The sequence below is a fragment of the Nannospalax galili genome, unplaced genomic scaffold (genome assembly GCF_000622305.1).
Source record: "Nannospalax galili isolate Female #2095 unplaced genomic scaffold, S.galili_v1.0 scaffold1699, whole genome shotgun sequence".
NCBI classification, from domain to species: Eukaryota; Metazoa; Chordata; class Mammalia; order Rodentia; family Spalacidae; genus Nannospalax; species Nannospalax galili.
Window position 1 is genome coordinate 198674 of NW_008343576.1, and position 19939 is coordinate 218612.

Here is a 19939-nt window from a genome sequence, read left to right on the forward strand (position 1 = left end):
GGAATGTGGGCCTGTGTTGCATAAGAAAGCAGGCTGCACAGGGGCCAGAGGAGCAAGCCACTAAGCCGTATTCCTCCATAGCCTGTGCTCCAGCTCCTGCTTCCAGGTTCCTGCCCTGAGTTCCTACCTTGGGCAGGAACTGTGACCCAGGAGATGTAAGGTAAATAAACCATTTACTCCCCAAGTTGGTAGTGGTCAGAGTGTTTTGTTACAGCAATGAAGAAACAAGCTAGGATAACCTGTGTCCCTGAAAGACATGCACTCCATGGTGTTTTCATCCACTAGCTGTGTTTTCTCCTTGAGAAGCGCTATAGAGAGAAAAATATCAACAACTGCCCAGCAGAGCAAACTGCATGTGCCCTCAGCCAGACCTATATGGCTTTTCTTATGGCGAGACAGCACAGATAAATTGTGTCAGAATGTACAATGGCCTAAAATTTTCTGACAGCTTTCCAAGGAGGAACTTGTGCTGAGTTACACTTGAAATGTTATTTACGTTATATAGAAGTATAAAATAAAAATTAAAAAATAACATCTATCGTACAAAACAAACAGTGGTAGTCTGACAATCCAACAGTTATTGGAAACCCTCCCTAGAGCAATGGAGGGATAGGATTTCCATTCCTAATGTGGACCATCCTACCCTTGGGAGGTACAGCCTGCTCATTGGTCATATCTGTGTTTCCTGCATTGTTACTGTGCACTATGGGTCCTAGGAGTATCCTGTGGGCTGGTTGCAGCAAAGAGCCTGATGTCTAGAAGGCATGAGATGAAGGGAATGGAATCAAGAACATGGGGGCCTGATGAAGTTTTGGACAGCAGGGTAGTGGTGTAGTGGCAGAGGATGACTTAGTTAGGATGGCTGCTGCTGGATGTCTGGGAACTGGGAAGAAACAGTGAAGGTGTACATTGTGTAACTGGGAACAAAACTGGTTTAGGGAAGAGGTCACCTTTGTGTGATTTCTTACATGATCTCCTTGGAGCCTGGGGCACATGTTCTCACCTGTATACTAGTGAATACAGCATGTGGTATTTCCAGCAGCTCCTCCAACCTTCTTTAATATCAGGTTTCCACAACACCCACCTGCCCTGGTCTGGGAACTCAGGCCCTAGAGCACAGTGTTCTGCTAGGCTCAGGTCTGCTCTAAGTGCATAGCAACCTGTGAAATCACTGTAGAGTGAGTCCAGTGCTAGACTCCAGGAGCTCTGGGGAAGGAGCCTGAGACAGGGTGGAAGGAGCGGAGTCTGAGTGGGTGGGGATACTCCTTTGGGTCAGGGGAGGGAAGGGGCAAAGAAACAAAGCTGGTAGACTGGGGAAAGCCAGTGGCCTTAGAGTAGGTTGTGACTTGGGCATGGTCAGAAGATTGACAGACCTGGACCTGGGGTGGAGTTTCAGGACCAGAGGAGCTGAAGCCTCCTGGGAAGGCAGAATCTTGTTTTGACTCATCAGAACTCTAGACATCCAGTGGAGCTCTTTGTTGCAGAACCAGGAGAGGCTCTAACTACTCCCCATCTTCTCTGGGACACAGAAACTTACTGGAGCTGCAGGGATAACATGGAGAGGAGTGATGAGGAGCTGCACATGGTGTGGCCTTGAAAACTCACTGGGGTGAGTGGAGAGGGTTTAAGGGAACCAGAGGCGGGATGAGAAATTCACATGGTCAGAAATGTGTGGCCCAGAACCCCAGGAGGGATGGGACTGGGGATCTCTGGTACTCAGAACCTGAGCAAAAGCGCAGAAACTCAGCAGGGATTTGACTTTTTGGGGGGGTGCTGGATAGCTTTAGTGTCAACTTGACACACCTGGGTTGAGGGAGCCTCAATTGGGTAATTGCCTCTATTGGACTGGCCTGTGGCCATGTCTGAAGGGCATCTTCTTGATGAGTGATGTGGGAGGGCCCAGCCCACTGTGGGTGGTGCCATCCCTGGGCAGGTGGGCCTGTGTTGCATAAGAAAGCAGGCTGAGCAGGGGCCAAGGGAGCAAGCCAGTAAGCAGCATTCCTCCATGGCCTGTGCTCCAGCTCCTGCCTCCAGGTTCCTGCCCTGAGTTCCTACCTTGGGCTCCCTGATGAACTGCAATATAAATAAACCCTTTCCTCCCCAAGTTGGTAGTAGTCAGAGTGTTTTGTCATAGCAATGAAGAACAAATTAAGACAGGGGGTTATCTTATAGACACTGTTCCCCCCTGTATCCCAGCTTCACTGGTCTCCCTGTAGCTCCAGCTAGCCTGGAACTCACTATGCATACCAGGCTGGCCTCCATTACACAGAGATTCACCTGCCTCTGCTTCCAGAGTGCTGGCTTTAAAGGCATGTGCCACCAAGCCCTGCTTTTTGGTTTTTCTTTTCTTTTCTTTTTTTTTAATATAGGGTCTTCCTGTAGCCCCATGTGGCCTGGAAGTTACTATGTAAACTGGGCTGACCAGGATATTACAGAAATCCCTCTGCTGGGATTAAAGGCATGGGTTACCATGCTCAGCCCTTTGAGAAGTATTTGAGTATGTTGGGCCATGGGTCCTATTAGATAAATTTTACATCACAGAAACTTGGACTAATCTTGATTTTTTTTCATTTGTTTTTCGGTTGCCAAAACACCCCCGTAGAAATGTCTGATAGATTTTTAAAATTTAGTGTTTAAATATTGGAGAGTGGCATGTAGTCATTAAGAAGTACGTTATACACAGTGTTCCTCTCCTTGATAGGGTGGAACAAATAAAGCTCTTCGATTGACATTCATCCTTCATCCATGCGCTCTGAAATCCATGTTCTACAGCTCATTCAAGAGAGCTAGACATGCAGCCTTGGCCTCTGCAGTGACTTGGTAGATAATTAGATACATAAGGAATGACTAGATTAAACTGAATCAGAAAACATATTTTAGCAGGAATCCACAGTTAGCATTCAATTCCTTCAGTGAATTAAAAAGTTCATTGTAGAGGTCTGTCATCTGCTTGGTTAGCTCATTCAAAATCCTTCCATTCCATTCACATTAAACCACTTATTTTTTTCTCATTATCAGCTTTTAAAAGTACTTTTTATTTTATGTGTATCAATGTTTTCCAGGCATGTATGTAACTGCATCCATGTCACAACAATGCCCCTGATGTAGGAAGAGGATGTTGGATTCCCCCAGAACTCCCAGAACATGGTGGTTGTTTGCCACCATGTGTGTGTGCTGGGAACCAATCCTGGGTCCTCTGCAAGAGCAGCCAGTGCTCTTAACCACTGAGCCATCTCTCAAGCCCAATAATCAATTTTAACTACATAAATAGCAATAGTTACATTGAATATAAAGCCATTCTCATTGGCTGGTTATAGAGATGATGAGGATTGCTGCTGCCATATGAGCATTCCTTATTTCCCGGTAACATATTTCTGTTGATTGTTAATTATTTTTTAAATATTCATTTTGAGATTTAATAATTCTGTATGTCTATAGAAGGTGTTGCGATCATATTCACCCTTCCCCATTGCCCTCACTCTTCTCCCTCCCACACATTCCTCCTCATCTTCATCTTCATTTCAGTTTCCCTCCCTGTGGTTTCATCTACTTGTTCAGGTCTTGGACAGGAAGCCAGGCTGTTGTGTGATCATGGCTGCAGCAGCCCTGTTGTTTCCAGAAGTGTTTACATCTCATCACCCATCCTCCAGCTCTTATTCTTTCTGCCTCCTCCTCTGTAGTGTGTCCTGGGACTGGGACAGGGTAATATAGATGTTCTGTTCATGGCTGTGAACTCAGCAGTCTCTTGTTTTCACTTCTTGACCAGTCTCTGCAATAACTGTTCTCCTTTGCAAAAGAAGTTTCTCTGACTCAGGCTGAAAGCAGCGTTGGTGTATGGGTAGACTCAGAAATGTTTAAAGGCACTTTAGTTGTATGTACATTAGCCAAATATCAGTAGTAGATCCCATCATAGGCCTGTCAACTTCCCAGTCACAGTGTTTTAACAGCTTTAAAATAGATGCTCTCATTTTCTTCTGTGAATCAGACATCAACTCCAATCAGAAATCATTTGTTTACCCACACGACAGTTTTGCCACTACCGCAGCAGGGGGCGTATCTTACCCGGAAGTTTGGTTTTGTAGCACATAGTGTCCACATCTGGGTCAGATCACTGATGACTCTCTTTCCCCAGCTGCCTGTGTAAAACTTTTTGGCACCATAAAGTCTAGACAGCAGGGAGAAAAATGTATTTTTAAGACACTGTGACTTGTCTGCTGACTTCTCAGCATACATTGTTGATGTATAAAAAGCCGTCTAATTTTGTGTGTGGGTGTACAGTTTATTAAGCCGGGTATCAGATCTGAGGTTTTTGCTGAAGTATTTATGGTCTTTAAGTTGCAGAATTATACTGAATGCAAATTGCAATATCTTGCTTTTTTCCCTATATGAATTACTTTGAAGTTTTCTCTTTCATTTTTGCACTTAGTATCAGCTGATACACAGCTCTGTGGGAGAAGAGGATGCCCTTGGTTCTGCTCTGATTAGAGTAGAAGTGATTCCTGAGTTCCGCATTTAGTACAATGCTGGGTTGAGGTCTGAGGCACATGATCTTTATTTGCTGCTATGTGTTCCTACTATAATTCACTTCAAAGGTTTTTCTTTTTTAAAGCTAATATTTTTAATTTTTTGAGAATTTTATGAGTCCTTTATGTCCATCGTTTCCTTTACTCCCTCTTCCCCCCACCTCCTCTCATGTGTCCCCTACTCCCTCTCTTATCCTCTCATTTGATTATTATTGGTGCACATACATACATTCAAACACAAGTTCACATACAATGTGCTGAGTTCATTTAGTCATGATGATGTGCACTTGTGTTTAGGCCTGAGGACCTAAGATTAGATAAGCTAGCAGGGAAACTATCCATGGAGAGAACTGATATCTTCCCTCAGCATTTATTGATTCCTTGTGACTCTTTATATAGTGCTGAAAACTTGTGCCATTTTCCCTTCCAAATTGGCATGTCCACTGGTGTGGTCATTTTTGGTAACTGTATTGTGGAGGTTCCATGGGTGCAGTCTCCTTATCATATCCGGAGTACACTCTCTAGTAGCAGGTGTTCTCCATCTGTGGCTCTTACAGTCTTTGCACCCCCTCTTTCTGAGATGTTCCTTGAGCATTAGGTGTAGGGGTTGCATAATTGATCTACCATTTAGTGCTAGGCACCACAGCATCATTGGGTTAATGAATTTTGATCATTTGTAGAACTTTGTAATACTGTCCATCTGTTAGAAAAAGACTTTTAAGATGTGCAAATAAATTTTGCCACAGGGCTATTTTTTATTATTATTGAAATGATCAAATTCACTCTGCCCATGTGTCTAGATATTTGCTGTTTTTTGTTTATTGCTTTGTGCATGATGAACCATTCTCTAATCCTTAGAACAAACGCAATCGAACTGTTTCCAAGTAATTGGTGAGAACTTTTGGGTCTGTATCCCTCCAACCAGCTGGTCTTTATTATCCTTCGTATGTTTTTGCTTTTTCTTACCTGCTGTTGCTATCAAGGGGGAGCTACATTTGTACAACAAGTTTGTTACTAAAGCATTCCTCTGTGTTTTATGTTGTAATTTTAGTGTAGAATAATATAATTATTTTGTCCAAAGGACTTTTAGAATTCAAAACGAAATCTGTTCAGTCCTAGACTATGCTTAGAGGACAGCAGTTACTGCTTCAACTTCAGTACTTGCTTAAGATCTATGCTCTTATATAAGATAGGTTTATTTGATAATGTTTCTTAGAACTCCCTCATTTCCTCTAGAATTTCCAATTTATTTGACTGACCTTCCAAATTACTCCATAAAAATAACACATTGGATTGACATATTGAAATGTTTCATTTTTCAAGTCTTTCTTCTTAATTTTGGTATTCATTCTGTGTCGTGATTAGATGACAAATGATTTGTCAATATTTTTAATTCTCAATAGAACCTAGGCTTTTTCACGTTGATTCATTATATTCTTTTAATTTTTATTTTAACTTATGTGGCAACTGTTGTAACATCCTATGTACTGTTTCACATTGACTTGATCCTTCTTTGTAAGACCTTCATTTTCTATGCAAAAATGTCTTTCACAGCCAAAGCCTCTTGCTGCCCAAACTTCCCAGCATGTGTATGTCACCCCAGACCTCTATGGATGCCTTTGATGATGCTGCCCAAACTTCCCAGCATGTGTATGTCACCCCAGACCTCTATGGATGCCTTTGATGATGTTGCACTGTTTTTAACACTCCATGAAGGTGTCACCATATTCCACAAATTCTGACTGTTCATTGTTTAAGGTTTCCACGGTAACTAAATAAAGAAGAATACAATCCCAAGAGGCTGTTTGCCTGCAGCAAAATGTGATATTCACATGGACAAGGTGGATTCTTGTCCAATGCTGCTCTGATATGCAGGAGATCCTGTCACATCAGTTTCCGGCTGGACATTATGATGTCTTGTGTCATTTGAGGTCCCAGCTTCACCCCGTTTGATTATTCATTTCAAATGGAGAGAGTGCATGTACTGTTCCAGTATTAGAGATAATATTATACTATTAGGGTTTCAAACTGCAGCCCCCCCCCCCATCCAACAGGGTCCCATGGACTTTGGATTTCTCAAGCCTGAAAAAAGGGTACTGAGCTGATAAGCACCTTGGTCTTTGAAGTCAAGGGAAGCAGACTCCTCTAAGAGGCAGCCTGCCTTTCGTTTGATCTCTGAAGACAAGATAAGCAGATTCTGCCTGTTAACCAAAGATTTTAGGAGCCCCTTTAGTACAGCAGCTTTTCCCTTATCTTAGGAGGACAAAAAGTAAACACTTCCTGACCCAGATCCTGGCTGGTAGATGGAATGGAGCCTCGTTTACAAGCCTTGCTTTTCCTGCCCCCCGCCCCCCGATTTTTCCAAAAAAAACTTCCCGCCTTCTTCATATAAGCCCCATATATAAGCCCCAGTTCACAATCCGTGGGATGACATTTTCCCTTCCCTAAAGGGAATATGTCCCATGCTAAATAAAGCTCCATCCTGCTGAGAGTTTTATCTGTGTCTCGGTGCCTCATCCTCCATTCGTTCATTCTCTGCCAACTTTTTACCTATCACATACTTGTCCTTTTTACTGTAATGTTGACCTAGATTTGGCCCATGTAGCCTTTATTGTGTTGATCTATGTTTAGTTTGTTCCTAGTTTTGCTAGCTTTATTATAAAGTCTTGTTGAACTTTATCATGTGACATTTGTTTCTACTGATAGTATGATTATTCAGTAGTGTTTATGTTTTTGTTTTGTTTTGTTTTTTGAGAAAGGTTCTCCTTGTAGCTCCAGCATAGCTCTACTCGCTATGTAGACCAGACTGGCCTCTGTCTCTAACAACTGTTCTATCTCCAGTTCCAGGGGATCTGTTGCCCTCTTGTGACCTCTGCAGCCATTGCATAACATGGGTGCACTTACACACATGCAGGCAATACACATAAAATAATAATTGTTATAAATAATAATAATAAAAAGGTTTTCACTGCTATGGCCCACCCTAGAATTCTTGCTTTATTTTTTTGTAGATGGTGTCATTAGATCCAGGCTGGCCTTGACCTTGCTATGTAACTGAAGATAGCCTAGGAAACTTTATATTCCTGCCTTTCTTTCAAAAGTGCTGGCATTATAGGCATGCATCATCATGGCTGGTCAGATGTCCCTCCCTCCCTTTTCCTTTTTTTTTTTTTTGAGTTAAGGTTTCACAGAGATCTGTCTGCCTCTGCCTCCAGAGTCCTGGAATTAAAGATGTGCACTACCACACCCATCTCTCCATAGTGTTTTTATTTCCTGTGATTTCCTTGGTGTTCTAAATATTGAATTGTTGGCAATATACATTCTTTCCTGTTAGAATTGGTGGTGTGTGTTGCACATGGTTGATTACTTCTCACTCTTATCCATTTATTGATTCTGCACATGAAATGTATGATTTCCTTTGTTCTAATAGATAATTTCTTTTTAGTTGTTCTTTAATTTTAATTTGCAGTGATCCTTGAGTGAAATTTATTGCATTAATTCATGAATTCCCTGCAATGCACTTTAGAGCTTTGAATATGTTGTTCCCTGCTGTGGCCTGAATTCTCTCTGCGTCTCCTGAACGATCAGACAAACCATATAATATATTTTATATGTATTTATTAACTTACAAAGGAATGAGTACCCAGTGCCCAGCCCTGTGCCACTCTTCAGAGCCCGCCTTATCAGATCGTGCCAGGCCCATAATTCGCTCATGCCTCTGGGGCCATTAAAAGTCAGTCCATTCTGTCTTTCAGCTGTTCCGCACTGCATTTGCACAGCTTCCCCACAGCTAGTGGCTTCTCAGGAGTGGCTCCAGGCTTCCGTTCCAAGATGGCTCCCAGCCACACCCCCGTAGTCCACACTCTGCAGCAGGCCCCGCCCATTGGAAGAACTAGCCAATCAGGAGACACCTGCCCATTGAAGAAGAAATGGCTGATTCTCCAGTAAATGCATCCCAGGTAAGTTTCATATCAACTTTTCTTCTAGAAATACTATGCACAAAGGCCTTGCAAGCCTTTAACGCTCTGCTTCAGATAATGTTATTTAAAGGGGATCCTTAAGTTCCTTTTGTTCTTACGATAGTTAGGATTAGCTCTGTAAATCCGTGTCTCCTACATGGCACAGCTTTGTCTCCTTTCTATCTCCTGCAAGATTATTTTTGTGAGGGCAAGTCTTCTCCATGGATTTATGACCCGTAATTCTGAAAATGTTTCTACTGTGACCAGTGAGGAAAGAAATAGGCTGATACCCAGTGCTCAGAGAATGGAATGTTGTTTTTATATATTAGGGAGTAAGGACTCATGTGTAATGCAGTTTGCATCTCAGGGGTCCTTGCACAAGCCTTTAACATGCACATTGCAAGACAAGGAAGTCATTGCTACAATCCCTGAGAAATTTATGGAAATGTAGAATTAGAGGGGATATGCTATCTTAACTCATTATTTTAAACATGTAATCACACTAGAACATGTAGAATACAGCAAGCTTATGTGACTTGATCTTGCCACACCACTTGGTGTTACTTGGAGTAGACTCAGATTGTAGTTAGTTGCTCTCTTGTCCTTCTACCTCATAGCAGTGATGAAGTGTGCATCGGTTTGTTGACTCTTGGTATAGATTTCTCTTAAATCCTCTTAGATAATACAGTCCACGTACTAAAGAAAACAAAAAATTGAAAGTTATGAGATTCATAACCAATAGCTCAAATTTTATTTTTAGCCATTTTTGAGCAATGTTGTATTTAAATAACAGTGAATGGAAACAATAGCACACAGTTTAATATATTTATTTTACTCACAGGCCATCATTCTCCTCTGTCTCTGCACTTAGTACATTTATGCATCTGTGTTTATATGGAATTTAAATATTATTTGATGTGTCTGTGGACTTCACTCAATTTTTTTAGAACACTTGAATAACACAACAATTTCTGAAACTTCTGAAATTGTTACTTCCTGTGCTGGCTTGTGCTTACTTTTAGAAAATTTAAGATTATATCATCAGTGTTTATGTTGATTTTTTCCATTACTTCATAATGGCCAACATATTCTCATTAAAGTGCCAAAGACTACTTGATATTATGTTTGAATGTATGGAAAATTGGTACTATATACAATTGTTCCTCCTTGTTACTGTGAAAGAATCAAGTTTCTGATTTTTTTTTCTACTTCTTCATTTCTATTCAAAGAGTGTTTCATTTTGCCTAGGGCTTTAGCATCCCAAGTGATACTGTTCAAGTATATTCTTGTAAGGCCTAACAATAGATCAGATGATTCATAATTACTATTTTAGTTAGATCTACAGTTAATGACATTAGCATTTGAAAGCACAATGTTGCTCCTCGTTAATTTTCCACATATGCTATGACCCCATGTGATGTAAACTCAGGAAAGGCGGATTACTATGTTCAGATCCTGAATTTATATCTTATACTCTAATATATCGTGTGTTATGATTATGAGACTATCATTTCATTTTGTTTACACAGAGTTAGAGCATCCATGATAGAGGGGGATAGAGAGACAACTCAGTAGTTAAGAGTTTTGGCTTCTTTTGCAAGGGACCTGAATTTGGTACCCAGTACCAACATGGTGGCTAATAACTATCTGTAGCTCCAGTTCCATGGAATCTGACCCTTTTATGGCCTCAGCAGGCATTAAATGACGTGGGTGTACTTATATCCATGCAGGAAAAACACCTAGACACATAAAAATAAATAGAATTTCAAAAACCTTTAGAAAACAATATACTATAGAATGTGACTGCACTGGAAAGCATCTTTCTCCACATTTGAGAGCACTCATCACATCAGAAAACTTCCCCAAGTCCCTTACATCTCCATGCATTCAGTAAAGCAGTCTACCCAGCAGCACATGGTAAAAATGACATTTTTTTATTCCAGGCTATGGTGACATTCAGGGATGTGGCTGTCAACTTCTCCCAGGAGGAATGAATGCCTGGACTCTGCTCAGAAGGCTTCGTACATTGATTTGATATTGGAGAATTACAGTAACCTCGTCTGAATGGGTGAGAATACCTTTCTTCCAGAATTCCTTATTCATTCTTTCTTTGATCCAACTTTGCAGGTTGTAAACTCTGTCTGTAACTGTGTTAGAAAGTATAGGAAATTAGGGAATTCTCATAGTAGAAAAGAACATTTTCATACTATTTTGTTTTATCTTATGTTTCCCTATTTAAGTGTATTGAGCCTCCTTTATTGTTGTCCCATGATAAATACACTAACTCAGTTGCAAATAATATTGCCACACATAAATTACAGATCCATTTTCAGCCTTGATTTAACATAACTATAATTAAAAGAACTCAATCTATGTAGAGAAAATTCCCCCTAAATATTTTGAACGTTCTGTAAGCAAATAAGAATTGAAATGACTTCTAGGTTCCTCAGTTATGTTGTCTCTTTACTGAGCACAGCACTGCTTGTCCTTTTCAGTGAACCCAGCACTTGTCCTCCACCACTTTCTTTAAGAAAAAAACTTTTTTTGAGACAGGGTCTCCCTGTATCGCCAGCTGGCCAGACACTCTGTAGACCATGCTGGCCTTGAACTCACAGAGATCTGCCTGCTTCTGTCCTCCAACTCCTGTGATGAAAGGCATACACCACCATGTCTGGCTCTTTTAAAAAATATTTTATTCATTATTTTTATGTTATGTGTATGAGTGTATTGCCTGCATATATGTAAGTGCACCTCCACAGATGTCAGAAGAGGGTGTCAAAGACCCTGGAACTGGTTATGGATGGTTGTTAGCTGCCATGTAGATGCTGGGAATCAACCCTGGGTCTTCTGCAAAAGCAGCCAGTGCTCTTAACTGCTGAGCCATCTCTCCATGCCCTGTCTGGTACCACTTACTAATACACAGGTATAATTGTGTTTAACTAAGACTTGGCCAGTTGTCCGGAGGAATCAAAATACCCTGGAATGTTAAGAAAGTGGAGACAGCAGCCAAACGGCAAGCTGGGTTTGAGTGAGTGTGGCAGATCCAAAGGGAGAGGTTCAACTCAAAAAGAAAGGAAGATCTAGAAATAGCTTTGTTGTGTTCTGCTTCGCTAGAAATAACTCTTGAGAATTTGACTAACCATATTGTTCTCAAGAAATATCCTATTGTAAATATTAGAAGACTTTGTCCCTCATTGCACTGGAATAATGTTAGCATTAATACAGATATGCAAATGAAATTTTAACTATGCCGGTGTGGGATTATATCCTGATACCACTAGTATCTCCAATGATCTGTCTTCAGACAAATAGTAAAGCTTTTCATTGCTATAATTTTATTATGTTATTAGATATGGTGCCTATGGATTGGTTGCTCTCAGGATTTTTGAAAATCTCTTTGTGATTTCTGGAGATTTTACATTTTAATAGAATTATTTTCTCTATTTCTGATTTTTAAAATGGTAGAATTTAAGGGCATTATTAGAATGTTTTCAGAGTATGACCCTCTTTTGTATTATTTTCCAGTCTTTGAATAAGATCATGCCAACAGTGTGCCAATTTCCACTACTCACCTCTGGATTCTTCTCTTGGCTATCTGCTATTGAGGTCTGCATTCAAGTGTGGTCATAAAAGAGAATTTTTAAATGATGATATTTAATTTCTTAGAATCATTCAAATAGTAAGACACAATCCACCATGTAGAGTGTTTCTTGAATTTTGAGAAGACCGAGTCCTTTGACTGACATATGACTGACTCTCTTTAGGGCTGTCAGGAAAGCTGGAGTTTCTTATGTCATGACTCATGTGATGTTTATTAATATTCTGTCTCATCACCCAGCCTTAGCACTGACGTATTCTAGTATCATGCGTTTTCTTCTTCCAACCATTTCATTATTGCTTCATGTATTTGGAAGCTATTGTTGGTATGTGATCCTATTCATAAAACAGCTTTCTAGTGAATGGATCATTTCAGCATGTAAATATTCTTTGTTTTAATTTTGATAACTTTTCCTTGAATTCCCTGTTATGTCCACCCCAGTTCCTTCTTACTGTACATATTTAAGGGCTAGCTTTTTGAAGTTCCTACATTCTTATCCATTTTGGTTCTTAGATTTGATGTGAATTCTATTTATTATTTATTTATTTATTTATTTACTTATTTATTTATTTATTTATTTATTTATTTATTTATTTATTATGTCTTCTTTGAAACATGTTCACCCTGTAGCCCCAGCTGACTTGGAACCTGCTATGCAGAACAGGCTGGCCTCAAACTCAGAAAGATCTGCCTGACTCTGTTTCCCAAATAATGGGATTAAAAGTGTGTGCCACCATGCCTGGTGATGTGAATTCCTTGTAGAGAGTATATAATGTAATCTTGTTTTTCTTTTTTTTATATTCTGGAAGCATATTTGTGCCTTTTGCTTAGGGAATATTATCCTTTGATAATGTAAGAGATCACTGAAAGGAAAGAACACATTATTATCATTTTGTTACTTTTTCTGTATTTTTGATGTCTATTATTAACTTTTTCTCTGTTATATGTTTATAATGTATTTTCATCCCTTATAAGTTTCTTTTCAGTATGTGCTCTATTTTTTTTGTACCACAGGGATTGTAAAAGCCATCAGAATATTAAAACAATCTATTTCAATTTGTTATAAAATAATTCCATACAGAAGCTGTATTTGAGATTGTCATGTATCATTTTCACATGATTTTAAGAATGTCCATGCTGATTTACATTGTGGCTTCAAGAAACTGGATTCCCCCTGACAGGGAGTCTACACTCTTCCTCTGACTCTGTTGCTTGGACAGATTTATTTTATGCTATTGTTTTGCTTTTGTTTTTTGACAATTAGTTCTCGGCTTGTTTTCCAGACAGTGATGAAGAGGATTTTTCTTTTGCTCCAGTAAATCTCTCCCATGAATAGGTTTACTTTTCCTGATCTCCATTTTGACTTGATCATCCAGTTTATTGGAGTTCCCTCTTCATGTGCTTATGAGAGTCAGTGTTTGGTATCTTTGTAACACACTGGACCTTCTGTATGAGACCCTCTATAACTGTACTATCCCATTTCCTAAGAAGAAGGCTTTTTGTTTGTTTGTTTTATGAATGCAGAATATCATGTCTTATGTTGAGGTCCTTGATGCGTTTGGAGTTGAGTTTTGTACAGAGTGAAAGATAGGGATAAGTTTCATTCCTCTGCATGCTGATATCCAGAGTGTTTCAACACTAGTTGTTGAAGATACTATCCTTTTTCCCATGTATGTTTCTGGAATCTTTGTCAAAAATGAAATAATTATTTTGTGGAATAATATGCAGGCCCTTTCTTCTGTCCCATTGATTTATGAGTCTGTTACTGTGTCAGTACTTTGCTGCTTTTTAGTGTATATTTTATTTTTACTTTTTTTTTATGCATATGAGTGAACTGCCTGCATGTACATAACTGCACTTGTGTCATGCATTGTCCCCAGAAGCCAGAAGAGGGTGCCAGATATCCTGGAACTGGAGTTATGGTTGGTGGTTAACCTTCAAGTGAGTGATAGTATTTGAGCTGGGGTCCTCTGGAAGAACAGTCATTGTCTAGCCCCTATGCTGTTTTTAATTTCTATGGCTCTGTATTAAAACTTGGAAGCAAGTATGGTGGTACTGCCTAGCTTGTTTTTGTTCAGGTTTGACATGGCTCTCCTTCATTGTTTCTATATAAATTTTGATAATAATTTTTCTGCATGTGTGAAGAATGGCCAGGGACAAATATCTTAACATTATACATTTATTTATTTATTATTTTTATTTTATTTGTGTTTTCCCTGCATGTATGTAAATGCACTAATATGTGTAGTACCTGTAGAGGCCAAAAGAGGGCATCAGGTCTTGTGGAACTGGTTCCGGATGATTTTTCATGGCACCATGGGTGCTGGGAAAGGAACCCATGTTCTTTGGAAGAACAAACAGCCAATGCTTTTAACCACTGAACCATCACTCCAGCTCTGATCCTGGAATTTTGATTCACATTGGAATGAAGCTGCAGTTTGCTTTTGGTAGGATGGCTATTTGCAAAACATTAGTTCTTCCTGTTCTTGATCTTAGAAAGTCTTTATCTTCTGGTATTTTCTTCAGTTTCTGTCTTCAGAATCTTAATGTTATCTGTGTAGACTTCTTTCATTTCCTGTTAGGTTTGTGCTTAGGTTTATTATTATTATTATTATTATTATTATTATTATTATTATTATTCTGGTTATTGTGAAGGGGATTGTTTCCCTGATTTCTTTTCTGTATACTCCTTAATGGTGCAAGAGTATTAATTTCAGACTTCCTCAATTTGTTGAGTCTTGTTCTGCTCTTACTCTTGGGGTATATTTAGGAGAAGGTTTAATGGGCTGCTGAGAAGGATGTGAAGCCTCCTGTGTTAGAGTATAATGTTCTGTAGATGTCTGTTTGATACTTTTGATTTATCCTACTCCAATGTTTCTCTGTTGACTTTTTGTTTAGATGACCTGTCTCTTGGTGATAGTGGACTATTGAAATCTCCCACTAGCAGTGTGTTGGTCTTTACCTATGGTTTTTCATCTAGTATATTTCCCTATAATATTGTATGAATTTATCTTTGGTGTGTACGTACTAAGAACTGTAGTGTCCTTTTGGCCAATTGTTCTCTTAAAAATGATGAAGTGACATTGTTTATCTCTTCTGCTAAATTCAGTTTCAAATCTGTCTCGTGTGGTATTTGAGTAGATATTCCTTCTTGTTTCCTAGTTCCATGATGGAGTAGCTTTTTCCATCCCTTTGTCCTGAGGTGGTGTCTATCTTTGAAAGCAACATGTGTTTCTTTGAGGCAGCAAGAAGATGGATCCTCTTTCCTAATTCAATCTGCTAATCTGTGTCCTTTATTGCAAGGGACTGTGACCATTAATAGAGTTATTATAGATAATATATATTAACTCCTGTCCTTTTGTTGATTTTGTGCTTATTTTTTAGGAATTTTTGATGAATAGTTTTGACATTCTTTTTCTCCCGTGACATCTGCATGTGTTTATACCTGTCTTCTGTTCCTAGAATTCCTTCCAGTATCTTCTGTAGAGCAGGCTTAGTGGTCATATATTCCATTAATCTGTCATGAAAATTTTTTACTTCTCTTTCAATAGTTTTGTGAAGTGTAACAGTCAGGTTAGCAGTTGTGGGAAAAACAAACAAACAAACAAAAAAAAACAAACTTTCTCTCCCCTTCTGCATTTATAACTTTTCATTGAATAATCTGTTGTTATTGTGATGGGTCTGCCTTTATCTGGGACTTGGCCCTACTGTCTTGCAACTTTCAATTCCTTTGTTTAGTCTGTTTCTGTAGTGCTTTCACTATGATATGTGTTAGGGTTCAACCTACAGCAGCTCCCTCCCCCAATGCAGCAGGGCCTCAGAGGTTTGCAAGCCCCTGAGAATGCAGAAACCCAGTTGATAAGCACCCTGGTCTTTGAATTCAAGACAAGTGGATGCTTTCCCTTTGATGATCTTGAAGGATAAAAGTGATAGGGCTCAGATCTAGGCTACCCCAGACCCAGAAACCCTGAGGCTCCTAAGAGGAGCTGAGTCAGCCAACTCCTAGCCACATGCAAGTTGACAAAAGCAGCTCCCAGGAAGTTAATGACCAATGTGTTGTGATCACAACAGCATGCCCCACAGGCTGACAAACAGGCTTCTCAAGCCCTTAGCTGCAATTAATTCCTGGAACCCTGTAAGTGTAGAAAACATGTTTTACAGCAGATGTTTTCCTTGATAAGTTTCACCAGGTACAGACCCCATGCCCTCCATGAGCAAGGAGTCCCCCAAACAATCCCAAACAGCAGAAAAATATTCTTTTTCCTCATTCTTTCCCTTTATAAGCTGCCCCTCTGCATCCATTAGGGTGCTGGTTCTTCCTCACACCTGACCAGCCCAGTGAAACCCAATTAAACTCTCTCTTTGCCAGAATCTTCTTTGTTTTGGTTTCCTGGCAATCCCAACCCCTGCCACCATTTTATCTAACAAAAAGGACTCCACCTTTTGACCAGAGACCCAAGGAATTGCTTCAGCACAGCAGCCTTTCCTCTTTGATGATCTTGAACAATAAACAAATGCCTCTTGACCCAGAAGGAAGCTGACAGAAGGAAGGGGGCAGTTTTAACAGAAGCTGGGCTCCACTCTCCTTCCTCACTTAAAAAAAAAAATCTTCCCACCTTCTGCACCCAACGAAGCCCCCAATAAAAGACCCAGCTCACAACCCGTGGGCTGATATTTTCCCTACCCCGAAGGGAATTTGTCCCATGCGAATTTCCTTTATTAATAAACTCTATCCGGCTGGAGTTTCATGTGTGTGTGTCCTCATGCTTTCTCCCGATTCATCTATCAATATGCCAAAGATTTTCTTTTCAGTTCTTCTCTGTTTGATGTTCTGTGGGCTTCTTGTATTTGGCTGGATAACTTTTTCTGCAGATTTAGGAGACATTCTTCTGTGATTGAATTTAAAATGTTATCCATTCCTTTATCCTGGAGTTCTTCTCCTCCTTCTCTGTCCATAATTTACAGACTTGGCCTTTTAATGGTGTCCCAAAATTCCCACATATGCCCTTCCTGTGAGTTATAGGAATTTCTATGATTTACCTAAAAGCACTTCTAACATTGATTTCTGGAAGGCAAACTGGTTTGAGTTAGGAAAATGGCAAGACAGCCATCTCGTGGTCACTGCCATACACTGCAGGATGACTTCATGCCCTGGATTATCAGCAATGGCCTTCTGTGACACTTCTGAGAAATCCATTTCCTGTTAAAACACAGAGTTTTTGTTTTCACCTCAGGAGAAAACTGTTAGAGAAATTTCAGGTATTTGGTAATAAAGGAGATCTCTGGGGGAAAGGTAAATTTTTTTTTAATGTCACTTCATTTACACAGTGAAGGAAATGATTATTCATCTTCCTTTGAAAGCTCTCCAGAGTGACAGTGAATGAAACTAATTGTAGAGGAATTTCATATAAATGCAAAAGATACAGCTTGAAGTCCACTGGTATCTTTTGCTAGTATGGAGCTGCTGCTGCTGCTGCTTTTTCTTCTTCTTCTTCTTCTTCTTCTTCTTCTTCTTCTTCTTCTTCTTCTTCTTCTTCTTCTTCTTCTTCTTCTTCTTCTTCATCTGTCCATTTCCTTGATTGCTTGGTCAGTTTCCTCTACTCTCTTGAAAACCTGACATTCTGTGTTCTAATCTATGTATCTGATTTATTCTGGTGATGAAGCTTTCCACTGAGTTTTTGGTTAGGACCATGAGGTTTAAGTTTCTTCCTTCATTTCAGTTCATGATTTATTTAGTGTTTCTGTATGTTTATTGAAATCACTTTTCATATCCTGCCTTGTCCTGTTTTAGTTCATTCAGGTATTTGTTTCCTCTTTATACTGATAAAGAAAAGTAACCCAATGTGGGCCTAATGAACTGTGACCTCAGTATAACTCTGTTCTGTGCAGTAGACAATTAAGTACTAAGAAATGTATTTGATAAGAACCTATGTACTCCTAATAATAAGCCTAATAATATGTGTGCTTATTGATATAGGAACAGAACTTTGTAGCAGTACTTTTAAGTACTATTTTATAAGCTTCTACTTTAGATTAGTGTTAGAAATCTGTATGAAGGAACTTCCAACTCTAAGCTTTAAGTTGTCACAGGACAAGACAGACAAAATGACAAAATCCACAGTCTGTGAGTGCCTTGAAGAATGCTGCCTCTTGCAGTGGTCTTCAAGAAACATTTGCTGCAATGTGTCTTAACTGTTCAAATAGCTGAGATTGTTCTGGCATCAGCAGTACAGCATATTACTGGAAATGTCAGAATCCTTGCCCACACTTGTCTGAAATACCTGCTTTTGTAGAAATGCTGTCTGTTTAAATTTCCTGTAATAACCTATGGGCACCTATAGTTTGGTGTTGGAAGTCTGAAATCCACTAAATGATTACTGCCAAGGGCTGAAGTTAGAAATCCTATAAAACCCTGTTTGTATTTCTGGTCAGTGTCTCTGTTTCTCTGGAACAGTTTAGCCTGAGTGTATCCATGGATAAACTTCCTCTGCTTCCTGAGCATGGACTGATTCTTCTCCCCTGTCCACATCAGTCTCAGGGTAATTTTTATCACAATATGCTCTGAGCTCCCTGTACATATTTATGTATTCTTTTTCAGTTGTGAGTCTTAGATTTCTTCTAAATTGCTCTCTTAGGGAACATTGCTATGGAATTGCTGCTATTTCGGGGGAGAGGGGATGGGAGCATATTTTCTTGATTTATCATATTTTTGCTGTTTTGGGGATGGGCTCTGGGCATCTGTATTTAGTATGTTTTTTCTCTTTTCCTGAGGTTTTTTTTTTTGTTTTGTTTTGTTTTTTTTAATTCCAGGAGGATGGAATCCCAAGGTGAGGTTTCAGTGTGGGTGTTTTTAGGGGTGTCTCAAGAGGACAGAACCAGGCTGGGAGGGCTAAGTAAGGGGCTAGGCTGTCTTACTAGGTCCAGGTGTGGTCTAAGTCCACAGCAACCCTGTAAAGAGGCTGTGAACTGAGTCCAGGGCAAGACTGACACTTGTTTGGGATCTAGAGGTGTGTGTGAGGGGCAGGGTCCGAGTGGGTCAGAGACAGTCACCTGTGTCAGAGAAGGGACCCAAAAAACTGAAGTGGGGCAAATTCAACTTGATTGGAGAAGGGGTGTGGCATGGGCGTAATCGGAAAAGTGAGGCTACAGGAACCTGGGGTCAAGTGAGCAGGGCCAGAGCAGAGGTGGAGAGGCTCCAATGTCTGGCAGGCCCTGGGTCCTGGAGGTCTGAAAAACTTCACTGAGTCCTAGGGTGCACTCCACTCGGGGAGCTGGGTGTTGTGGATCAGGACCAGGTCTCTGCTGGATGCTAAAGTTAACCCCAGCCATAGGCACCATGCAGAGTGGTTGGTGCAGAAGGGATGCAGGGCAGGTCCCCAGGGACCCTCAAGGTGGAGAAGAGTGTGCACAGAACCCGAGGGGAACAACTCCCGGTCATGTGATCGTAGTGGAGTCACTCTGCTTTCAGAGTTGGGGGCTGGGAGCAGAGGCAGGTCAACCAAAGTTACCTGGTATATAAACATTGTTTATGCTTACTCTAGAGCAAGGATCTCAGGACTCAAAATTCAGTTGCAAATATTTGGGTATGTTGGCCTGTACATACTGTTAGATTTCGATTATTAAAGGTAAATTTAAGACCCTATGAACTAAGACGAATCCTGATTTTTATCAGCAATTCAATAGTTTCAAAAATATTTTCATAGAAATAATCACGTTCACTGTTGAAATTAATGAGTAAATATGGCAGAGTGATCTCGAGTGTACAGGAATTACTTCAAGTCAATTGACCTCTGCTTGTTGTTGTGTAAAAAACAAAGCTCTTAGAGTTTAAATTCATCCCTGCATTCTAACAGTATGTA

The 19939-nt window shown here is 40.0% G+C and overlaps 1 long non-coding RNA gene across 2 annotated transcripts in view; it reads left to right on the top strand.

The window, feature by feature from the left end:
• Positions 1-8281: 8281 nt before the first annotated feature.
• Positions 8282-19939, top strand: part of LOC108491166 — a 71855-nt gene continuing 60197 nt past the window's right edge. For both annotated transcript variants that reach the window (XR_001872587.2, XR_003850576.1), the window contains exons 1-2: positions 8282-8482; positions 10426-10550. This is a non-coding gene — a long non-coding RNA (uncharacterized LOC108491166). The remainder of the gene's footprint in view (positions 8483-10425; positions 10551-19939) is intronic.